The sequence below is a fragment of the Trachemys scripta genome, chromosome 9, assembly GCF_013100865.1.
Source record: "Trachemys scripta elegans isolate TJP31775 chromosome 9, CAS_Tse_1.0, whole genome shotgun sequence".
Lineage (NCBI taxonomy): Eukaryota > Metazoa > Chordata > Testudines > Emydidae > Trachemys > Trachemys scripta.
Genome location: NC_048306.1, coordinates 44,801,415 through 44,824,256, shown reverse-complemented (window position 1 = coordinate 44,824,256; position 22,842 = coordinate 44,801,415). Strand labels below are relative to the sequence as shown.

At 58.7% G+C, this 22,842-nt stretch overlaps 1 protein-coding gene across 3 annotated transcripts in view; it reads right to left on the bottom strand.

Annotated features, from left to right (window-relative positions):
• Positions 1-22,842, bottom strand: part of SHROOM4 (shroom family member 4) — a 61,504-nt gene that overhangs the window by 36,174 nt on the left and 2,488 nt on the right. Inside the window, exon 1 of one of the 3 annotated variants that reach the window (XM_034780699.1) lies at positions 606-946. The exons of the other annotated variants lie outside the window; for them this stretch is intronic. The gene's annotated coding sequence lies outside the window, so the exon portion shown is untranslated. Of the gene's footprint in view, positions 1-605; positions 947-22,842 lie in introns of those variants that run through there. 3 annotated transcript variants of the gene reach the window in all.

Here is a 22,842-nt window from a genome sequence, read left to right as displayed (position 1 = left end):
GGATCAGCCATTTACCTGTGGGGGATGCCCAGGCTACACCCCCACACACACATTGCACATGCTGCCCCTGCAGGGGGCACAGACCCTGCCCACAGCACGGCACACACTGCCCATGCTCCAGCCTCCAGGGACTGCACAGTCATGGCTCAGACCCCTTCCCCCCCTCACTGCCAAGCAGGAAAAGAGCAGAGCTGTGCCCATCCCCCACTATGCCCCCTTCCTCACTCATCACCTTGGCACTCCTGTTCCCCAGGGCTTTAACCCTCTTCTCTGCTGGGAGGACACCACACCCTGGAGCGGTCCCAGATGGGGACCCTGCCGCACTCTGCCGACACCATCAGTGCTGCTCCTTTATCTGCAAATGGGATCAGCCACCAATGCCCCTTCTCCAGCTCAATGCCCCCAGACACAGCTGAGCCCCCCTTCCCCCACCCTGACCCCACCCTGCTTGGGGGCTTGGAAACCCCAAGCAGGAAAGCCAGGTTCCCCCCCCCCCCCCCCCACCCACCCACACAAGCAGTGCACTAGGGACCAGGCTGTTATACAGCAGGGGCGCTTGTACCACTCTCCGAAGGGTCTGGTGCTCCCGGGTCCACAAAACCAACCTGGCTACAGCTGGATCTTGGCCTGGGGTGGCCGTCGAGTCAACCCTGGGGGATCCGTCGTGGGAGAGGAGGCTCCTGCCCCAGGGGGCCCAGCTGTTCAAGACAGGCCAGGCTGGGGTGGAGGCACACTGAGCCAAGCAGCCCAGCTGGGCTTGGCGTGGCCTCCCTCCCCCACCCCGGTCACATGCATCTCAACAGCAAAGAAAGGAAGCTGAAAAATGTCTCTCGCTTTCTCTGCAGATTCCCCAGCAGCAAGATTCCCCAGCAGTGTCGGGGCAGCACAAGAGCCCATTGTGCGGCTGAAATGCCAGCCTAGCGTCCAGTACTCCCAGCCACCCTGTCCATGGCATCAGCACATCCACCCCATGGTGGGTGTAGGACAAGGGGTTCTGGGGGTGAGGGGAGCTGGGCATTCCAGCTCCCAGGCATTGCCAGCCTAGATCAGTGGCCAAAAGTGCTGGTCCCGACAGCCCCGCTTGCTGATCAGTGGGCAGTGCAGACTGGGGCCTTGGCTCCTTGCCACTGCACAGAAACCGCCCCCACATTGGCACAGACTGGTTCCCAGTGCTGCCCATCTCCACAGAGAGGCCAATGACTACACGTGTCTTGGAGGCAGGACTCCTGCTGTCCCCTGCATGGGGACCCCTCCAGCCCAGGGCAGCGTCGGGGTATATGCGGAGGGGATGCCCATGCTGCACCTGCTCTGGGGAGGAGACTGCCCTGGGGCTGGAAGACATGCACTGAAGTAAACCAATGTACGAATCCCTGGGCAGGATGAGTCCACAGGCGCAGCAAGGTGGCCAGTGGCTTCCTGCACAGAGCGATGGCATCAGCAGGAATGTAGCAAAGGTGTCATGGAGTCCCCGGGCGATGCTTTGGAACTGCTCCCCACAAAGCCAGTCAGGACTTTGGGGAGCCTCCTCTCCCATGGAGCAGACTGTCCTCAGGGCAAGCAGCTCACACGGCTTCACCTCCTGGGTCTGCCCTTGGAGCATTCAGCATATGCCCCTCTGTGCGCTTCCCCCAGCAAGTCCGCCCAGACGGGGTCCTGGGGAAGCCAGAGGGTCCTGCATGCACCCCCACTTCGCAGTCAGACGTGACTCTCAGCCAGCCAGCCAGTAAAACTGAGATTTATTAGATGATAGAAACACAGTCTAAAACAGAGCTTGTAGGTCCAAAGAACCGGATCCCTCAGCCAGGTCCATTCTGGGGCCCAGCGAGCCAGACCACCCCATCTGCCCTCACTTCCCATCCCCAGCCAGCCCCAAATTGAAACCCCTTCCTTTCTGGTCTTTGTCTCTTTCCAGGGCCAGGAGGTCACCTGATCTCTTTGTTCACCTTTAGCTATTTCCTTGCAGGAGGGAAGGGCCCAGGCCATTTGTTGCTAGGAGACAGATGGTCAGCCATTTATGCACACTGGAGACTTAAGAAATGCATAGGGGAAACTGAGGCACCCACACAGTATTCAGAGGAAACATTAAGAACAGTCCCACTTAGTCACAAAAGGCATGCCGGATCTCACCAGTAACTGATGCATGGAGCCCAGCACAGAGTGGGAGGCTGGGGGTCACAAATCGGAGTCCAAACCTGGAGCATGGAGCTAGAGGAGGTGAGACTGGGACAGAGCAGCTGAGAGCATTCCCAACACAAGGGGAGAGCCGGCATCAAACCATCAGGGGTCAGGAGACAGTCCAAAGCCCTCCCCACTCATCTGGGCAAGCAACCCCCTGCTGCGGCTTCAGCAGCTTTCCCAGCCTGGATCGCCTGCCAGATCCCACTGTGCTGGCTCCCGTGCTGCCCCCTCTGCACCAGGAAACTCCTGGATCAAACTCAAACAGCTGCTACCGCCTCCACCTTCAGATCCCTCCATAAGGGTCCCTGCAGCCACGGTGCCGACAGAGCCCAGCCTCCTGACCTTGGGGCTCAGCAAGTTCCTCTAGAGCTTCTCGCAAACAGGGTCTGAACCCCAAATAAAGCAATTCCAAATGCCCAGCGGTGCCTCGTGGGCGTTGGAGTTCACAGGGTTGCCAACTCTCATGATTTCGCCCGGCCATATTTGGTGCTTTTGGTCAAGCCCCAGCACCTGGAGTCCTCTGATAAGGGGAGAATCTCAGCCTTCATTTTAAAACCCCCTATGCTTCTAGCTCTCCTAAGTGCAGGGCAAATCTCGCCAGACCGGCCTGGATGCTTAGCAACCAGCAGCCAAACCAAGAGAGCCCACCTTTTACTCTGCATTCTAAATCTCCTTGTTTTGGAAGCAGACTTGTGATGTTTGAACACTTGGGGTTGGCCATGCTGCATCCAGACTACATCTCCTATGATGCCCTGAGGTAAGGGGAGTGGGCACATGACAGGCACCCCTTGCCATAGTGCACCATCGGAAATGTAGTCTGGCCAGAGCACCTGACCCACAGAGAATGGGAGCCAGAGGGACCTGAACTACAACTCCCATGAGGCACTGCGGTGCCATTTTCATGGGAAATGGGGGCCGTCGTTTTGGACGAAATATCGATCCTCCCTGCGGCCAGCAGAGGCTTCTTGTGACAACAATAATTTGACTGGAAAACTTCTGCCCGGCTCTATATTCCTCTCCCCGCCCCTTGCTCCCCAGCATGACCCCCATGGAAACCGTCACCTGAGCTACAAGCCCCAGAACTAGCCAGGCAGGGCCAGGTTTCACCCAGATGCATTGGCTTGCGCCCCCTTCCCAGCCCACCTTTGTCCTTTGGCTGGAGGCCCGCAGGGCAGCGATGGCCTCCTCTCTGCGTTTGTACAGCACCCAGCACATCACCTCTAGTGACCACCACCATGCTATCACTATTATCTGCGCCCACTGCAAGCCCTGAGGCCACTGTGCCCCTGGCAGGAGCTACCATGCCCCAGCATGGTGCATGTGCGTCACTAGAGGATGCTGTGCAGGGGAACAGTGCGGGGGAGAAGCCAGCCCTGACACAGCACCATCACCTCAGGGGCTTAAAGCACCGTAGGTAGGCAGGAGTGTAGCACTAGCCCCACTGCAGCAAGGAAAACTGAGGCACACACAAGGAGGAGCTTACCCAATGTGACAGACACAGAAAGAGTCAGGAGTCCAGTGCCCTGCTCACTTTCACTGCCTCTCTGGGTACAGCGGCCCCCACCACAGGTCACCCCACACCCCCCTCCAGGTGAGAGGCCTGAGTTTTGGTCTCCAGTTCTGTTCCCCTGGCCTGCCCTGGATCTCATAGACTCTAAGTTCAGAAGAGACCGTTATGATCATCTAGTCTGACCTCCCGCATGATGCGGGCCACAAAAGCTGACCCACCCACTCCTGGAAGAATTCTCTCCCTTGACTCAGCTGTTGAAGTCCCCAAATCATGACTTAAAGACTTCAAATCGCTGAGAATCCTCCAGCAAGTGACCCCTGCCCCATGCTGCGGAGGAAGGCGAAAAACCTCCAGGGCCTCTGCCAATCTACCCTGGAGGAAAATGCCTTCCCGACCCCAAATATGGCAATCAGTTGAACCCCGAGCATGCGGGCAAGATTCTCTAGCCAGACCCTCTGGAAAAAGTTCTCTGTAGTAACTTTTAATATCCCATCAATGACCATCTCCAACTGGCCCAGCCCCCTATGGGCAGGAAGAGCACCCTGCCCACCCAGCTCAGAAGGCCGAATGTCCCCCATCCCCAAGCAATGCCAAGGACAGCTCCATGCCATGCCCCACACACTCGCCCCACGCTCGGTGCCAAAGCCAGCCAATGGACTCCAGCACAACAGCAGCTCGGCTCTCACTCGCTTCCCCCCACCCACTGTGCTCCATCCAGAAGGATAGGGGGTGGGGACGCCCCACGGGCCAGGACTTCCCACAGCCCCCCCAGTGCCATGGCACAAATGGGGTAAGTGGGGAGCTTCTGAATGACCCACCCATGCCCGGTTCTGGTGCCAGAGCACCCACATCAGCCTGCTCCTCCACAGCCCATGCATGGGCACTGCCAGGGAGGGACAGGCTCGGCTCCCCGCCACTGGCTCACGCCTAGGCTCATCCCTAAACAGGGTGTGGTTGAGGCTGAAGATCCTTCTCCGGCTGATGGAGATGGGTAAACCAACTCTGCTCCCACAGGGGCTCTTGCCTGAGTCCCTCCCAGAAGGGGCAGCGAGGGACCATTCCAACACCCATCGCTACTGCACCCCTACATCACTGACCCCCTCAAAGTGACAGCATGGCTGCTGCAGGCTCTGACCCGTGATCCCCAGCACTGCACTGAAGGCCAGGACACCTACCGGGCCCTGCTCTGTCACGAGCTGGAAAGAACCTGAGCTGGGTTCCCACACCTCCTGGGAATGGGCTGTGGGGCCCCAGCTTGGCAGAGTCCAATGCGGGGCTTGAGGATGCTACAGGCCAATGCAACCCCCATAGAGCACATGCTCCCCACAGAGCCAGGTGGGCCCAGGGAGACCCTGCCCCAGATCCTCACCTGGTGCTGCCAACTGAGGCCCAGGGCAACTGACTTAGAGGGGAGCGCACCCCCTACGAGCTGCCCATGCCAGCTCCTGCATGCACACCTGCCATCCCTGGGGACAGCAACTCCCAGCCAAGGAGGTACCAGACGTGGCCCTACTTAGCTAGCAAGGCCCAGCAGGAGCTACAGATGAGCCAAGGAGACGAGGTGTGTTTCTTGTCACTTCCTCCCCTGCAGCTTTGGCTGTGTCTGCGCCCCAAGCCCTACGGCCTCCAGCACACAGTGGGCCCCCCCGGGCGCTCAGCAAGCTCCCCCTGGGGCCCCCGCTGGGCATGCAGGAGCTCCCCATGGGGCACCCCACAGGTGCACAGGGGTTCCCCATGGGGCCCAGCAGTCTCCCCACAGCCTTCCAGAACAGACTGGGTTCCCCCAACCCCCGTGGCATGCTGCGGGCTCCCCACAGCCCCTCAGCAGGCTCCCCCGGCCCGGGAGCCCCTGGAACACAGCAGGCTCCCCTGGCCCCAGAACACCCAGGGCTCCCCAGTGCTCGCTGACAGAGCGCAGCAAGTCACAGCCTCAGCACAAAGTCCTGATCCACACCAACCAGGGCAGACCTGGAAAAGAAGATAAATATAGCTCCAGTTCCCAGCGCCAGATTCGTTGCTGAAATAGAGTCCAGATGAGGGGGACAGCCCAGTACAGCTCCCACCCCATCCTTCAGATCCCAGACAGGAGGAATCTCAGAGCCTGGGGGGAGGAGGGGGAGGGAGCTGCACACCAGCCCCGGATCACGGAAGGCACCAGGCTCTGTGCGGCCCACTGAGAGGGTGCCAACACAACCATCCCTGGCACACACGGCACGAGGCACCAGGGTGCTGGCCCCAGGCACTGTCCCCGGGCAGTGCCCGCTTCGGCTGAGCCACAGACCAGAGATGGTAACAGCACAAGCTCACCCCAGCCAGCCTGCCCTGGGCTGAACCCCTCGGGGGAGAGAAGGGCTTGGGAGGGAGGGGGACCAGAGGGGCTCCAGCTCACCTACTCTATGTTCCCCCCTGCTCAGGCTGCAGGCCAGGGAGCTCCCCCCAGACGCCTGGAGGGGCTTGGTGATGCGCCCGTGGGCAGACAAGCAGGCACAGGGGTCAGGGCTGACTTTGGCTCATGGAAGGTGGTTTGTCTGAGGTGTCTGTTCTCTTGGGGTGGGGGTGGCGCGAGGCCAGTGCCAGGCCCAAGGGCAGGAGAGCTGATGGGGCTGGGCTGGGCTAGGATTTCCCTGCCTGTCCTAGGCAGGGGTGGGGACCGAACACGCTCAAGCCTCCCATTCATCCCCCGCCAGCCTACAGGGCTGCTCCTGGGGACAGGGAGACCCAAGGACAATGTTAAGCACCACTTCAGCAGATACAGTTCAGCCACCAACTCTCCCAGAATGGCTGGAATCACTGGGGGAGGGAGGGGCGGGGCGGGAAGAGACATGCCACCGATTCCATAGGACCCCAAATTGGAGAAGAGGGGCCAGGACCAACACAGCCAGAGGGGCTGCAGATTGGGATTGAGGGGCAGCGGCAGAGCTGGGGGAGTGGGGAACCCAGGATTGGGTTACCAGGGAGCTGCAGGTTGGGAGTGAGGGGCACGGGCAGAGCTCAGACTTTAAAGCCAGAAGGGACCATTGTGACTATCTAGTCTGACCTCCTGAACATTGCAGGTCACAGAACCTCACCCACCCACTCCTGTAATAGACCCTGAACCTCTGGCTGAGTCTGTAATAGACCCTGAACCTCTAGCTGAGTTACTGACGTCCTCAAATCATGATTTAAAGACTTCAAGTTACAGAGACTCCACCATTGACAATAGTTTAAACCTGCAAGTGATCCGTGCCACAGGCTGCAGAGGAAAGTGAAAACCCCACAGGGTCTCTCTCAATCTGACCCAGCGAAAAATTCCTTCCCGACTGCTAACATGGTGATCAGTTAGACCCTGGGTATGTGGGCAAGATCCACCAGCCAGACACCTGCAGGGGGAGCCGGGTCGGGAGCGAGGGGCATTGCGGGAGGGAGCAGAAGCAGGGGTAGATTGTTAGCCAGCAGGAGCTGGGGCAGTACCATGCCAGTGAACATGAAGCACCCTTGACTGTAAAGGCTTATTTGGCATAGACCAGCGGATGAGTGGGCGGAGGGTGAAGCAGGCACCGAGGGGAGCTGGTAAATGGTGACACCTCCAGAGGGGACAGAGCCCGGCACCCTACTGCCAAGCTCTTCAGGCTGGACATTGGACCAGTGCCCCACATTGCCCCAGAGGTGCCAAGGGAACCACTCTCCAATAGGCAGACTGCTCCCACGAGATGGGCAGTGCAGCTCTGTTTGTGGGCAGAGAGCAGAGACTCCCTATCACCCCCTGGGCCCCACAGGGGATGGTTCCAGGACATTGCACCCAACAGGAGCCCCCAGCACAGCCTGGGGCCCCCTCTGCTGTCCTGGCAGCTGCCCCCCAAGAGGCACATGCACTGCCGAGAATGGGGGCCCATGCGGGACCCTGCCCATGGGAGAGGCCGGCTCTGAACACTTCACTGGCATGAGCAGCAGCATGGACGCTCGAGCCCCACTGTGGGAAAAGCAGGCACCATCTTTGCTATAACTGCGCGGGCAGGCAACAGCCATGCATCCCTTTGCTCTCGGTGCCAACGGGAGGCTGCTCCCCCTCCAGGGCTCTTTCAGCAGCAACCCACTGGCTGCCAGAGCCCCCACTCTCCCTCTGGGGCAGCATCCCCAGCTCACTGTGAGGGAAAGCAACTCCCAACATCAGAGGGCTAGTGACCTAGTTAGGGACACAGCCTGGCCGGAGGCAGCTCATGCTCTGCTCTGACCACTAGGAAACAGCAGCCACAGGGATGCACCGAGGGCAGCAGGACAAGGAGCAGCAGCCCGGAGGAAGAGCCCCCAGCCAGGCACTCACAGCAAGGGCAGGGGAGGGCCTGCGATGAGGAGGGGCAGATCTGATCAGACTGGGCTTTACTGGTGCTGTTAGAGCATTAGCTCCCCCTACCCCAGGGATCCCAGTCTCCCATCCCCCCAAGCGCCGCATGGGGAAATAGAGGCACAGAGATCATGTGGCCTTGACCGAGGTCACCCATGAGCTGCAGCCAGGAACCTGAACATGTGCCACTTGCTGGGAGCCATGGGTCAGATTTCACCCTTCACCACACAAGGAGCACTGCCCAGGAAAGTGGGTACTGGCCAGCAGGAGCAGCTTTTGGCCTCTGCTCCCTGGCTCCCACTCCTGAGCGTCCACATTGGGAGCAGACAGTGTGAGCTGCCCTTCAGCTTGGCTAAACAGGGAGCCCACTCAGATCATCACAGAGCCAGACCGGGGCACAGACTCAGGACTCCTGGGTTCTTTTCCTGCCTCCCTATCAGGCCAGCCAGCTGACCTCCTGCCCCTCCCCAGCTCTGCCCCGTTCTCGGGAACACACCTCAGTGCTACCCAGAGCCGGCTCCAGGCACCAGCCTGGCAAGCAGGTGCTTGGGGCAGCCACTCCGGAGAGGGGCGGCACGTCCAGCTATTCGGCGGCAATTCGGCGGACGGTCCCTCACTCCAGCTCCGAGCGAAGGACCTCCCGCCGAATTGCCACCGCAGATCGCGATCGCAGCTTTTTTTTTTTTTTTTTTTTTTTGGCTGCTTGGGGTGGCCAAAACCCTGGAGCCGGCCCTGGTACTACCAGGCCCATCCCCAACTGAGCCTGGTGGGCAAAACAGGTTCCCTGGGCACAGCAGGGTGCAGGGCCAACACCTAAGGGCCCATGGCGACTGGAGACAGTCCCCCGGGGATGGAGCACAGGCATGTGCGGCAGCACCAGCACTCGCAGATCTTGCGTGGGCTTGTAAATGGTGCTTCACACAGGGCAGCCAAGGGGGCTGAGAGAGCAGCTGCTGGAGCTCCTACCGGAGCTCCCCAGCTTCTCAGGGCCTCGGCTACTGGCGAGTGCCCTCACCCCCACCACACACACTGCAACTGCAGGGGGCAGAGCCAAGGGGCGCCTGGGACCTGCAGCTGGCTGGTCACCTAGCACCACTCCGAGGGCAGCTCCCAATGCCCGTGGGCAGGGCCCCCCTGGCTCGGCCCTGAGCACTCGAGTGAAGACGGAGCAGCGGAGGGGGCTGCTCTGTGGTTTGTTTGCTGCATGCAGGGAGCCAGCCGTCTCTGCCAAGGTGCCACTCACATGCCGGCCTTGTCTCTCTGGATCCTGGTGGGGGTCAGGCACTGGCCAGAGGTCACTGGACCCCCTCAAAACAGGCAGGACTGAAGCAGTCCATCCCCCACACCTGCTGTGCTCACAGGTGTGGGAGCCCCACCAACATCCACCTGACCCCAGAGATCAGCTCCACTCAGTTCTCCCATTGCTGGGGGAACTGGCCCTCCTACTGTGGCCCAGCCCTGCAGACCAGCCTCACCCTAGGCACCACGAGCTGGTGTCCCTGAAGTCAGACCATCCCAGCTCATCCACCACCCCCAGGAGGCTACCTGTGCTGCCCCCTGGTGGTCACATTGGTGCCTGCTCATACACCTCCCCCAGCCTGGAGGGGGCTGCAGCCGGCACCCCTCACGCCCCTGCCTCTCACCGGAAACCCTGCCTGGTGTCCCAGCTGCACCACACGGTCCATGTCCCACTCCGAACCGAGCCATGCCAGGACCTGGGGCCCTACGACCTATGCCACAGCCCTGCGCACTCCACACGGCAGCTCAGTCACCATCTCACATCCTCCTCCGTTGTGCAGGGCTTGCTCTCAGCAGACACAACTCAGGCCACCTGGCACACGTTGGCCTCGAGGGGCATCAGCAGAGGCTCCCCTGCACTCCCCCATCTGCCGTATACCACTGGCAAACACACAACCAGGCCATGCCCCTCCTGCTAGAGCAGAACCAACGTGACCATCCAACAGGCTCTGGGGACGGAATGGCTCACTGGGTCCTCAACAGGCCCCAGATCTCTGTGGTTACAGCTCCTGAGCCAGAAGCCCCTACCCCATGGCCTCGGGACAAAGGGAGGTGGCTGGGGGAGTGACTGGCCCAGGCCTGGCTCTGGCCAAGCACAGCCAGTGGCAGTCGTAGCGGGACACAGTGAACAAGGCGAGTCTAGACACTGCGCTGACGTCATCACCAGGGTCTCCTCTGGTGACCTGGGAACTGTGTAATTCAATTACAGCCAGGCCTAGCAGCCTTCCCAGCCGGGAACTGGGAGGAGAAAGTGGCTTTGTCTTAATTAGGGTGGGTTTAAGAGCTGATCTCCTGCAACTCTGCACTCCCCCCGCCCCCCCTCGCCAGCCAGCCCCAGACTCCCAGCCACAGCTGGATGGGGGGGGCAGGGGGTGCAGAGAGAGAGTCAGCAAAAAGGGCTCGCTCTCCAGGGGAGTGGGGAGCCCCAGTCACTTCACAGCCAGCCTGGCGGGGGCCAGAAACGCAGCAGGGAGCACTCTTCACTTCGCAGCACGAGGGCGCTGGGCCAGACGCACTGCCTTCCTGGACAGCACAGGGGGGAGTCCCTGAGCGCACAGGGACTTTTAAGAAACAGCCGCAGGTGCTTTGCACCCCCAAAGCTCTGTTGTCTTGACCAGACTCCAACTTGGGTTGGTCCAGTCCCCCTGGATCATTCACTTCCTGTCAAACTGCTGTGCAGCATTGCTGTGGGCTATTAAACAGCTGCCACCTTCCAGCCCAGAGGTGGTTGCATTTCAGTGATGGACAAGGTAATTCTCTGTACTGGGCGGAGAATTACAGTGGCCAGGGATCCTTCGGTACAGAGGACCCCCTCTGGCTTGAGCAACTGTGCAGGCAGGTCACTGCTATCTGCGCATGCCACATCCCCTTTGCCAAGAGCCCAGGTACAGCCCCTGCATTCACAGGCCCCGACAGGTCGTTTCAGAAATGCCCATCTAAGGATTTCTTCTGACCAGCCCAGCGCTGGGCTGAGCGTGCATCCCGAGTCCCCACCCCCTGCCCCATGGCCACTTAGCTCAGAGCTGCTCCTTCCAGTCCAGACAGCCAGTGCCACACACTTCCTGCCCCCAGCTTCTCCCTGACTTGAGCAGAGGATGCAGGGGGCTATAAGCCAGAAGCCAAGTGAGGGGAGTGGAGCACGATCCTCCAAGCAGGCCCAATCTGGCCCTGGATCCCAGTGGCCAGAGACTCCCACAGCCCCTGGCATTTCACCAGCTCCCCAGGTGGCTCTGGCTGGCTTGTTCCCCAAGCTCACTGGTCACCCTGCCCTCGGCACTGCTGCCTGCCCATTTCAGCACAGCAGATCCCAGTTTACTTGCAATTCCGGGAAAGAGCAACTTCCCAGCATCTCCGGCTCTGGGCTGGCCCCTGCCCCACTTCCAGGCCCCTACAATCCCCGGCCATGCCTGGGAAGCGCTCCCGCCCTCCACGTCCACAAGCTCACTCAGAATCTGCCACGTCCTCTGAGTGAGCGAGAATCTCAGCCCTATCAGCTAACCCAGCCGAGCAGATGCAGCGCCCCACGGATCCCACTGCACCCCATGGGACAGCGTGGCTGAACCGATCAGCATTCTTTGTGGGGGCGCTGCCTCCAGTCAGCCACACCGAGAGCACAGCTAGGGCTATCTAGCAAGACCTCTGCACTTCGAACCCCCGCGGTGCTGGCTGCAGAGCCTGGCAGAGGGGCTACAGGAGCTCACACTCTCCCAGAGGACATGATCCCATGGGGGGAGCAGGAGGGGACAGCTTCGGCACACAGATCTCCAGAGGTTGGGAGCTGAGTCATCCGCCAGTACCCACCACAGAACCCACACACTGCCCAGGGTGCGCCCCAGCCAGCACCCCTCCCGGCCCCTGACAACTAGCCATGCCATCGGCAGCCCAGCTCGGTTGTGTTGGAGCCCCTGAGCAAGTCCCTAGGGAAAGTGAGACCCGACTCCAGAGCCAGTCCCACCCATGGGACCCCGAACAGAGAGCAAGCTAGTGGCCTGCAGTGCTGTATAGTGGGGCTGGCTTCATTCCAGAGAGTCCCTCTCCTGCAAAGCACAGTCCCAAATGCCATACACAATCCAGAAGAGTCAGGAGGGGAGACATGCAGCTGGGATCTCTGTGGGACTAGAGGCAGTCAATTCTGTCCCTCCCCAGTGCCTCCCGTCACTCATTCAGATTAGCCTCCAGAGCCCTTACCCCACCAGGCAGCTGGGTATCATCCCCCCACATTGTACAGATGGGGAAACTGAGGCCCAGATTGGGAATGCAATTTGCCTGAGCTTCCACAACCAGTCAGAGACAGGAACAGAACCCAGCTCTTCTGGACCCACCAGTTCTAGCACTGAGACACACGCCCTCTGCTGAAGCAGAGACGCAAGGTGGCAGGAGCCACAGAGCACCCAGCAGTAGGAATGGCGGGTGGGCAATGGGGGGGGGGCTGTGCTGCGGATTTCTACAGCGGTAAAGGCTGAATCCTAAATACATGGGGAGATGGCAGGACATAACAATGGCCAACTGCGTCACACCAGTGGTCCATCCATCCCAGTGTCCTGTTTTCCAACAGTGGCTGCTGCCAAGTGCTTCAGAGGGAGTGAACAGAACAGGGCAATTTATCAAATGATCCATTCCCTGTCGCCCACTCCCAGCATCTGGCAGTCAGAGGCTTAGAGACACCCAGAGCATGGGGTTGCATCCCTCACCATATTGGCCAATAGCCAGCGATGGATCTATTCTCCAGGAACTTCTCTAAGTCTTTTTTGAACCCGGTTATAGTTTTCGCCTTCACATCATCTCCTGGCAACGAGTTCCACAGGTTAACTGTGCATTGTGTGAAGAAGTAATTCCTTATGTTTGTTTTAAACCTACTGCCTATTAATTTCATTGGGTGACCCCTAGTTCTTGTGTTATGAGAAGGGGTAAAAACACTTCCTTATTCACTTTCCCCACACCAGCCATATTTTATAGACCTCTATCATATCCCCCCTTAGTTGTTTCTTTTCCAAGCCAAACAACCCCAATCTTTCTAATCTCTCCTCATATGGAAACTGTTCCATGTCCCTGATCATTTTAATTGCCCCTTTTCTGAATCTTTTCCAATTCCAATACATCTTTTTTGAGATGGGGGGGACCAGATCTGCACACAGTATTCAAGATGTGGGCGTATCATGGATTGATATAGAGGCAATATAATATTTTCTGTCTCATTATCTATCCCTTTCCTAATGATTCCCAACCTTCTGTTTGCTTTTTCAACTGTCATTGCCTATTGAATGGATGTTTTCAGAGAACTATCCACAATGATGCCAAGATCTCTCTCTTGAGTGGTAACAGCTAATATAGACCCCATAATTTTGTACGTTTTAGTTGGGATTATGTTTTCCAGTGTGCATTACTTTGCATTTATCAACATTGAATTTCATCCGCCATTTTGCAGCCCAGTCACTCTGTTTTGTGAGACCCCTTTGTAGCTCTCCAGTCTGCTTTGGACTTAACTAACTTGAGTAATTTTGTATTGTCTGTAAACTTTGTCACCTATTTACCCCTTTTTCCAGATCATTTATGAATATGTTGAATAGGACTGGTCCCAGTACAGAGCCGGGGGACACACCACTATTTACCTCTCTCCATTCTGAAAACTGAATTTATTCCTACCCGTTGTTTCTTGTCTTTTAACCAGTTACTGATTCATGAGGGAACCTTCCCTCTTATCCCATGACAGCTTACTTTGTGTAAGAGCCTTTGACGGGGGACCTTGTCAAAGGCTTCCTGAAAGTCCAAGTACACTATATCCACTGTATCTCCCTTGTCCACATGTGTATTGACCCCCTCAAAGAATTCTAGCAGATTGGCGAGGCATGATTTCCCTTTACAAAAACCAGGCTGACTCTTCCCCAACAAACTGTGTTCATCTCTGTGTCTGATCATTCTGCTCTTTGCTATCGTTTCACCCAGTTTGCCTAGTACTGCAGTTCGGCTCACCAGTGTGCCTAGCTTTCCAGGGGGCGAGAGGTCTAAGGCAGCCAGCCCCTTCCAAGGGGCTAAGCCACAGTCACATTTCTCTGCACAGCTGACGAAGCGGCAAGGGTTACTAGGTGGAGGCCATGCTGCTTTACCGGCCCTGCCACTGTCCCTGAAGCCAGCTGTGCTCAGAAGCAGGGGGACAGAGCCCACTCAGGAGCAGCCAGAGCATTTGGCAGCTCCCCTGTTGGGAACATAGCCAGTCCTAGCTCCAGGATGGGGCCCGGCTGGCAGAGCCAAGGCCCCTGCTCTCTCACATGTGGGGTGGGAGGAGGGGGAGCTCTCGCTTTACGGCTCCCCAGGATTGCTGCATTAAATGCCCCCACCCAAGGGCTACAGCAGCAGAGGAGCAGGCGTCACATGTGGCCAACCAGCATCCCAGGGACAGAGGGCCACAGACAGGGGGTGGGAGCCAACAGACATTCCCCTAGGTAGGGCTGCTAGCCCCTTGGGAGACAATGACCTAAAACCCCTCAGTCATCTACCCAGGCAGTATTTTCCCCTCTCCTGGCTGCTGTGCCTGGCTGGCTGCTGCGCCTGGCTGGCTGCTGCCCTCCACCCCAGAGGTGGCTGCATTTCAGCAGTGCTGCACTCCTACCTGGACTGGGGCTGTGTGGATCTCATGTTCAAAGGGAGGCACAGTCAGGTACAGTAGATACAGGACCGTCCCTGTGTTACACCTGTTCTGATAAGCAACGTCACCCAGCGCCCAGCTGCAAGGGGAGGGCAATGGCCACCGTTTGGATAAGACCTACTTTATTTCCTAGTCTGCCTGCAGAGTGTCGATGTGTGTGCACATATGGGGAGATCCCCCCTTCCTGCCAGGTGCACCGTGCTCATGGGGGGCAGGTAGTCAATGGGAAGGGGCAGGTGGGAAGAAAGGAGCCCTGGTGCCTGCCCGACATTTTCCTAACTAGGGCAGCAGGGAGGTTGTCACCAGCTGGGAGAGCCAGGGCAGACCTTATTGGAATCTGGTGGGCAGGCAGAAAACCCCGGACAGTGCCCACTGCTCCTCAAAGCTGTCTAGGGAGCCAGCAGACGCCGCCCAGAGGAACTCTGCCTGGATGTGTGAGACCAGGGAGGAGCAGAAATAGGCAGGCAACTGGCCCTGCACCCGCCCCCAAGGACACAGACCCATCAGAGAGAAATACCAGGATTCCGCCAGCTGGAGCTGAAGGTTATTTGTGCTCAGATGGGCAGGGAGGGCAGCTGGGAGCTAATGGGACTGAGTCATTGGCTGTTCCAGCTGGCTGGAGAGCCCAGTCCCAGGGCTCAGACAGGGCCACCCTTTTGTCTGGCAGGTTTCATGAGGGCTGTGTGTGCTAGGTGAGGCTCGGGGGCTGGCACCCCTGCTGCAGGGGCCAATTCTGGCACAAACAGGGGCTTGTTCTAACTATGCCACTAATGACCTCAGTACTGAAGGGAAGAGGCTTTCCAATGCAGGTCTGCTCCCCCGGCCGCCCCAGGCCAGGGAGAGACATCCCCCACCCCTCAGCCTCTGTCCCAGGCCTGCCCTCATGGCTGCAAAGAAACCCTTCTGAACACAGTACAAGCATGACCACAGCAGGGACACCTGCCAATACCCCGAAACAACTCACAGACGTGTTGATACTGAAGCCGAATAATGTCACTTTAAAGAGCAGAGCCTGCTCCTCCAGCAGTCAACAGCAAAGTCCCATTGACTTCCCTGGCAGCAGGACCTTTCAGTATCCACATTAACTGTTTCACTGCTGACCATAGTGGTGGGAGCAGGTGGCTAACATGCTGTCACGGAGTATTGGGGGAATCAGGGCCCTGCACCCCCGGCTTCCTGCAATTCACCATGACTCTCAGCCAGCCAGTAAAGCAGAAGGTTTATTTAGACGACAGGAATACAGTCCAAGACAGGTCTTGCAGGCACAGAGAACAGGACCCCCCTCAGTTAGGTCCATCTTGGGGTCCCAGGGCGCCCCAGCCCCTTTGAGAGGTCAGAGCCCTGTCTGCCTCCCAGCCACCTCACCAGCCAGCTCCTGAAACTCCCCCTCAGCGACCCCTCCCACAGCCTTTGTTCAGTTTCCAGGGGCAAAGGTGTCACCTGGCCTCTAACCCCTTCCTGGGTTCTCATGTTACATGCTCAGGTATTCTCCCTCGGTCAATCTCCCATCCCCCAATGCAGACTATCCTAGCCACGCTCCCCTGTCAGCATTCAAAGCCCACAGCAAGAACAGTCCCAGTTCGTCACACATGCTCATCCTGCAATACAGGGGCCCAAACCCTCCAGCCAAGCCCCGCCCCCCAGGCAGTTTGGGGGTCGAGCCAGCAACACTGAGCCCTGAGCACCCAGCTCCCCAGCCTGCATGGGCAGTTCAGTGCCACTGCGCAAGCTCAAGGCAAGAACCACTCTCTGCCCCCTCCCTTCCCAGGGCCCCTCCCACAGTGCCTGCCATTTCTCTGGGCTGCCCACAACCATCAGCCCCACTCGGCTACCAGCTCGGCTGGGCAGAGACAGGGGGCCTTGGAGATAAACCTCTGCCCAGAGTCCTGTCCACTGACAGGGCGCCCCCCCCCCCCCCCCCCCCCCCCCCCCCCCCCCCCCCCCCCCCCCCCCCCCCTGGTCCCCCTCCCCCCACCCCCCCCCCCCCCCCCCACATGCACCCAGAACTCCTCCCTCCTCAGCTCAGCCCCCCCGCAGCAGCGCTGCACAACTGCATGAGGAGCGTCCGGGATGTGCTGTTACTAGGGGCAATCTGAGGACACAGCGCACACCTGGGCCCCCCTACTGGAACTCAACCCTCTCCCCCCGAGCCGCAAGATCTTTCATACCGACCCCTAGAATCAGCTTCACAGCTCACCCAAAACATGGCTCAGCACAGCGCCCCCACCACTGCCCTGGGATGGGGCGCCCCTCTCTGCACCACTGTGGGCTCCCAGACAGGTCTCCTGGCCAAGCACCAGCCAGCTCCAGCCCCCAGAGCCCGGGTGAAGCGGGAGCTCCCGGCCCCATCCTCACCCACCTCACCCAGGGGCCAGAGAGCCAGGGCATTGCCAGGCAGTCAGGGGAGCAGGTGCTGCCAATGGCCCCTCACCCTGGCGCTGGGCCTCCCCACAGAGCTGCCAATGAGTTTGAGTGGAAAGGGCTGCATGTGCCAGACACAGCTCTGAGCACCCAGCTCCAGGAGACCTTGGCCCCAGACCTCCCGAGCAGATCCAGTCTCACCCACTCCTCAGCACAGCCGTGCCCCAGGCCTGCTCCCGCTGGCTTCCCATACATCTGGAGAACAGCAGCTAAACAGCGGAGAATAGCGTTACTGGAAATGGAGACCCCTAGCCAGAACTGCCAGGCACGTCTGGCTACGCTGGATGGGGCCATCCATCGCCCCGGCACAGGCTGACAGCCCCCCAGACGCCCCTCCCCTGTTCCTTTCGTCACTGTCAGCAGGTGCAATCGCTCCCAGCCAGCACAGCTCTGGCCTTCAGCTTGGCCTCCCCATCCCTCCCAGGACCCCAGCACCAGGGGAGGCGGCACAGGCAGAAATGGCATGAGCCCAGCACCATTGCAGCCACTCAGTGCTCCCCAGCACAGACCCCTGTGTGCCAGCACCTCCAGGACCAACCCTCTGCCAACAGGGGTGCAAAGAGCCAAGGCTGGGCAGAAGTGGGACAGCGCTGGGCACGCAGCACAGGACACAGTGGAGCCAGCTAGGATCTATGCCCAGCTCCAGCCCCGCTGCAGGGAGTGAGGACCGACTCTGCCCGGGGAGCTGCCAGGAGGCAGCAGTTCCAGCAAAGCCCTGAGCTGCTCTGGAGGGCCCCGCACCAGCAGACAGCCACAAAGGAACCAGATCTTTTCAGCCCATAGGGCGGCACTTCCTCGCAGACATGACGAGGGCCAGCAGCCCCGCACCAGGGCTGAACGCTGGGCAAGGGACAGGCCTGGGAGAGGGCTAAGCCCCCAGCCGGCCCAGAGAGCTGCCCAAGGCTCCTACGGACAGGACAGCCTGCACTGATGGCGCAAAGCACCTGGGGTTACACTAGCCATGGGCCGCTCACAAGCCACCTTTGGCTCTTCTCAGGGGGCTCATTTAATAATGGGGGTCCTGTGCCAGGCAAGCAGGGCCCAGAAGACAGACAGACACAGCCCTGACATTGGGAGGGAAGATGCTGACCCTGAGCCTGGGATTTGCACCGTCCAGCACGACCCCTTTTAGAATGAAGAGAGTATCTCCGATCAGAGAACGGCCCATCTCAGGGCTGGGCCTCAAGGGATCTGAGTTCAGTCCCTGGCTCAGCCACACAGACTTCCTGAGAGGTCACTTTGCCACTCTGTGCCTCAGTTTTCCACCTGGAACAAGGGGATCATGCACAGTGGTGTTGTGGGGACTCATTAGTAGTTGCCAGGTGCTCAGATACTGCAGTGACAGGCTATAGACAGTACCCCTGCTGCTGGACAAATGCAGCATGAATAGACCCCACCACTTCCCACTGCTTCCCATCCCCCCCAACCCACCAAGGGCTGTGGCTGAAGTACCTATGGTCACATGCCAGTTCTCTGTACCAGAGGGTCACAAAGCTCCCTGCACTGGAGTGCGTTAGGAACACTGGGGAGTTCCTCCTCCAGAGCAGTGAGAAGAGGCATCACCCCTGTCCAGTGCTCTCACAGAGCAGAAGGAGCCAGGCCAATGCCACCCCACAGCTCCTCACAGCCTGGGCTAGCGGGGGGGGGGGGGGGGGGGGGGGGGGGGGAAGAGAGCGCCAGGGTGTCTGCAGGGAATTCTCCCCCGAATACACAGTGCCGTAACAAGCGCCCTTTGTTCACCAGCAGTAAGCCACACGCAGCAAGAACAACCAGGCTCTAGGTAGGGCAGAGGTTTCCTGCACTGACCTTCCATCTCCCGCTCAAGTGCTGCTCCCAGGTCAGAAATAATAATGAGATTTGGCCACAGCACAAAGACAAACAGTTTGAAATGAACGGCAGCCTGTGCACAGGAAACGCCTGGGAGGCTAAATGTCAGGATTGAGGGGCACCAGCAGAGTTGTGTATGTGGGGAGCCCAAGGCTGGGATAGCAGAGGCTGTGGGTCAGGACTGAGGAGCACCAGCAGAGCTGTATCTGTATGGAGTCACAGGGCCAGGACACAGCCTAGACAGACAGCGACAGATGTGAGCATGCTGGAGTTGAGAGACCCCTGGGACTGTACTCAAGGGCCCTGCTTCTAACTGGGGTGGGCTGGGAAGGAGACAATTGCCAGCTGAGATGATCAGCACAAGCAGCCAACATGCCCGGGGTTCTTCTCCAGCAACTATTCTAGAGGGAGCAGCATCTGTGCAGGACATGCTGCCAGCACATCAGCCCAGAGCCCTGCCTGCTCCCACAGGGCCAACTGCCAGCCCACCGCAGCTGCTAGTTCATCCCACAGCAGGGCTCAGGGGAGATGCAGAGGATGCATCCTGCTCTGGCAGTCAGGAGACCCCAGGGCAACACACCCCACCTGAGCTCAGAGCAGCCCCTCTGAGCAAGGCAACAGCTTCCCAAGGGAGGAGATGGGTCCCACTCTCCAGAGTGCGGCCAGGCTAAGCCTGTGGCAGGGTGGGTGCTGAATTCAGCCCTGGGCTGCCTGCATGCCGAGGTCACACACACACACACCTCGGCCTGCAAACTTCCTTCCTCCCTGGAGGCCTCTGGCTCTCATTACCAGCAAGACAGAGGGAAAGTGTAACCGGAGCCAGAGGCAGCTGGGAGAGGCTCCTCTGGCAGCCAATGATGATCGCTCACCCAGCCAGCGTAGGGGGATATCACACTGGCTCTGGTTAACCTCGCACAGCTGGGGAGTCCGCAGCTGGGTTACAGGCCACAGCCACACTGCCAGGGGAGAGGGCCACAGAGCTGGGGGGACCAGCAATCTCCGTCACACCAGGAGCAGGGGTTCAGCAGCAGCATACTGGCCCAGGAGCCCTGGATCACCCCCGTGCGAACATGAGCAGCCTCCTCCCACTACATCACTACCAGCATCTGCAGGGGCTCTGAGGAGCTGCTCTGGCCCTCACTACTTAGCCAGTCATGCCTATGTTCCCATTGCCCCCTGCCTTGGGAACTCAGAGAGCGAGGGCAATGCCCCGCTGCTCAGCACAGCCAAGGGGAGAGCAGGAGCTGGGCTCCTGCAAACATTTCAGACCCCATAGGTGCCAGGCGGAGAAGAACGGCCTGGCTTTGGAAGGACCCTAAGAAACTCCCACGCTTCCTGGCTGCTGCAAGGCACCCAGAAACCAGAGTCCTACACCAAGCACATGGCTCCGCACAACCTGCAGGCACCCATGTGATTTGCTCCCAGCCCTGCCCACAGGACCCCTTCAAGTTCTGGGAGCCTCACAGGACGACGAGCCCCTTGGGAACCCAAGCCCCATGCTGCCTGTACCTGCCAGGGCTCTGGCTAGCAACCCTTGGGCCTGCAATACAGACATGGGAGAACCACAGGGCAGGCCAATTCCTCGTCAGTGAGGCTCTGAAGAAAGGGCCCATGGTCCTGCACTCCGTGGATCAGGGCTCAGAGCTCGGATCTTCTCAGTGGTCAAACACTGGAAGCCCAGGTCTGGGGAGCTGGCACACAGGATGAAAACCCGGCAGAATCCCGAGCCAGAGAGCTCACCCCTGGGCCTCACACTACATTAATTTTACAGTCCACTTCCAGTCCCCACCTGAGAAAGACTCCTTTGCAAGGCCGCTGGCAAGAACAGTTGCTGTCACACCCAGGGCAGCGAACATGGCCAGCGAGATGCAAGGGCCAGGGCTGCTGGAGAACAGGCAGCAGCTGCCTGGAGCCCGGGGGCCCATCCATGCTTGCAGGAATGCTGTGCCACCCAGAGGAGTTCAACATGGCCTGCGGGTAATGCACTGTTAACATAGCCCAGCAGCTGGCTTGGAGGGGCCGCACCATGGTCAGCAGGGATGTTTCTTGCCCCACTTCAGCTCCCAGAGGCGCACCAGGGGACGCTTCCCCATCTGAGGGGATGCTTCCCCAGCTAAGTGCACGATGGAAGCTCTTGCCCTTCCTCGGAGCTGCGGGGCAGGCAGATGATGTGGCTGGCTGAACGTTGTCTTGTCTCATTAGGACAGCTCCCGCAAGGATGAGGGAAAGAGCAGTGAGAACATGGCTCAGTGCAGCCCACTGTGAACTAGAATGGTTTGATATTCAGAACCACTACGGCCTCCTTCCCAACCCCAGCCCTGCTCACGGGTCCCAGGCATTCCAGTGTGTGCCAAAATCCTGCCAGACTGCCCCCTGGCACCACCACCTTGGGCAGCCATCAAGGGTGGGGGCAAGCTCCTTCTCTACCTCACACACAGGCCAGGGGAACCACGCTGTTAGCTTCAACCTGGGGCAAGAGGAAGGCATAACCCCTGGGGAGAGGCCAGGCCACAGCCTAACAGATCTCACGGGTAGGAATGTTTTCCTGAGACCCAGCCAAATTGTTCCCTTTTTCCAGCTTTGTGCCATTCCCCTGTCACACCCTCTAGCCCAGACCAGTCACCTGCCCTCCTTGGGGATTTCACTTTTCAGATGCTTGCCCACATTCAGCTTCCTGCCACCGCCAACCCAGCTTAGGAGGCACTTAGGGAGCTCGTCATCCACGCTGGGGCATTTTCCACCCCAACTTCCAGATCAACCCCTGTAGCCTCTTCTGTCCCTTTGCTCTCAACTCCCCCTCCTGCATGCCTGCATCTTCCTCAGATCCAGCAGCCCAGACACATGCATTCTAGACAGCACGGCCACAGGGTGGACCTATCCACCCTGCTCCCTTTCACACCCCCAGGGCGCTGCACTTAAACAGCCTGACCTGCACTACAGCCTTATGCATTTTTAAATAGTAATAAAGAAAGCTCAAGTGTTAGCCAGCTGGAACGGTTATTAGCAGGTTTGGCTATTTTCACTGCAAGGGGGGAAAGCCAGCCCAGCCCTGAATGGGGAATAAACAGAGTCATGTGTCCACCGCTCCAGGAGCAGCATTCGGGGTTTATTTAACCTCCCTTTCAGCACTCTTTACGTAAGTTTCCACTCTGCTCAGAGGCAGCCTCTCATTACAATCCGCATGGAACTAATGTCAAGGAATCACGGGACCAGATTCCTAAATCTAAACTTTCCTTTAAAAAAAATAAAGCTGCTGGCCTGTCTGATAGCCAAAGTCCCATTCCACATGTGAGCTGAGTTGAGCAGAACCGGATGCAGTGCTATCTTCCTGAGCCTGCAGACAGCCCCATTGCTTCTGCAGCACCTCCTGGCTTTGCCACATTTGCAGCGATGTTAACAAGATGTTGGTCAGTTTCACTGCTGCTGTTCACAGCCACCTAGGATGATCAATGTTACCCAACCAGCTGCCTCAGGGTAAGGCGTAATGGAGTTCGTCAATTTGAAGGCCTGAAGGGACCACTGATCATCAAGTCTGTGTGTAAGACAAGCCAGAGAATTCCTCGTCATAATCCCTAGAGCAAATCTCTTAGGAAAACACCCAGTCTTGATTTAAAACTTGTCAGGGATGGAGAATCCACCACAACATTGTTCCACTGGTTAATCACTTTCACCGTTACAAAAAAACGCTTTATTTCCAGTCTGGATTTCTCTAAGCTCAACTTACAGACCGTAACAACTTATGATCGTGTTAGACCAGGGGTAGGCAACCTATGGCACACATGCCGAAAGCGGCATGCGAGCTGATTTTCAGTGGCACCGACACTGCCCAGGTCCTGGCCACTGGTCGGGGGGCGGGGGGGGGGGGGGGGGGGGGGCCGCCTTTTAATTTAATTTTAAATGAAGCTTCTTAAACATTTTAAAAAC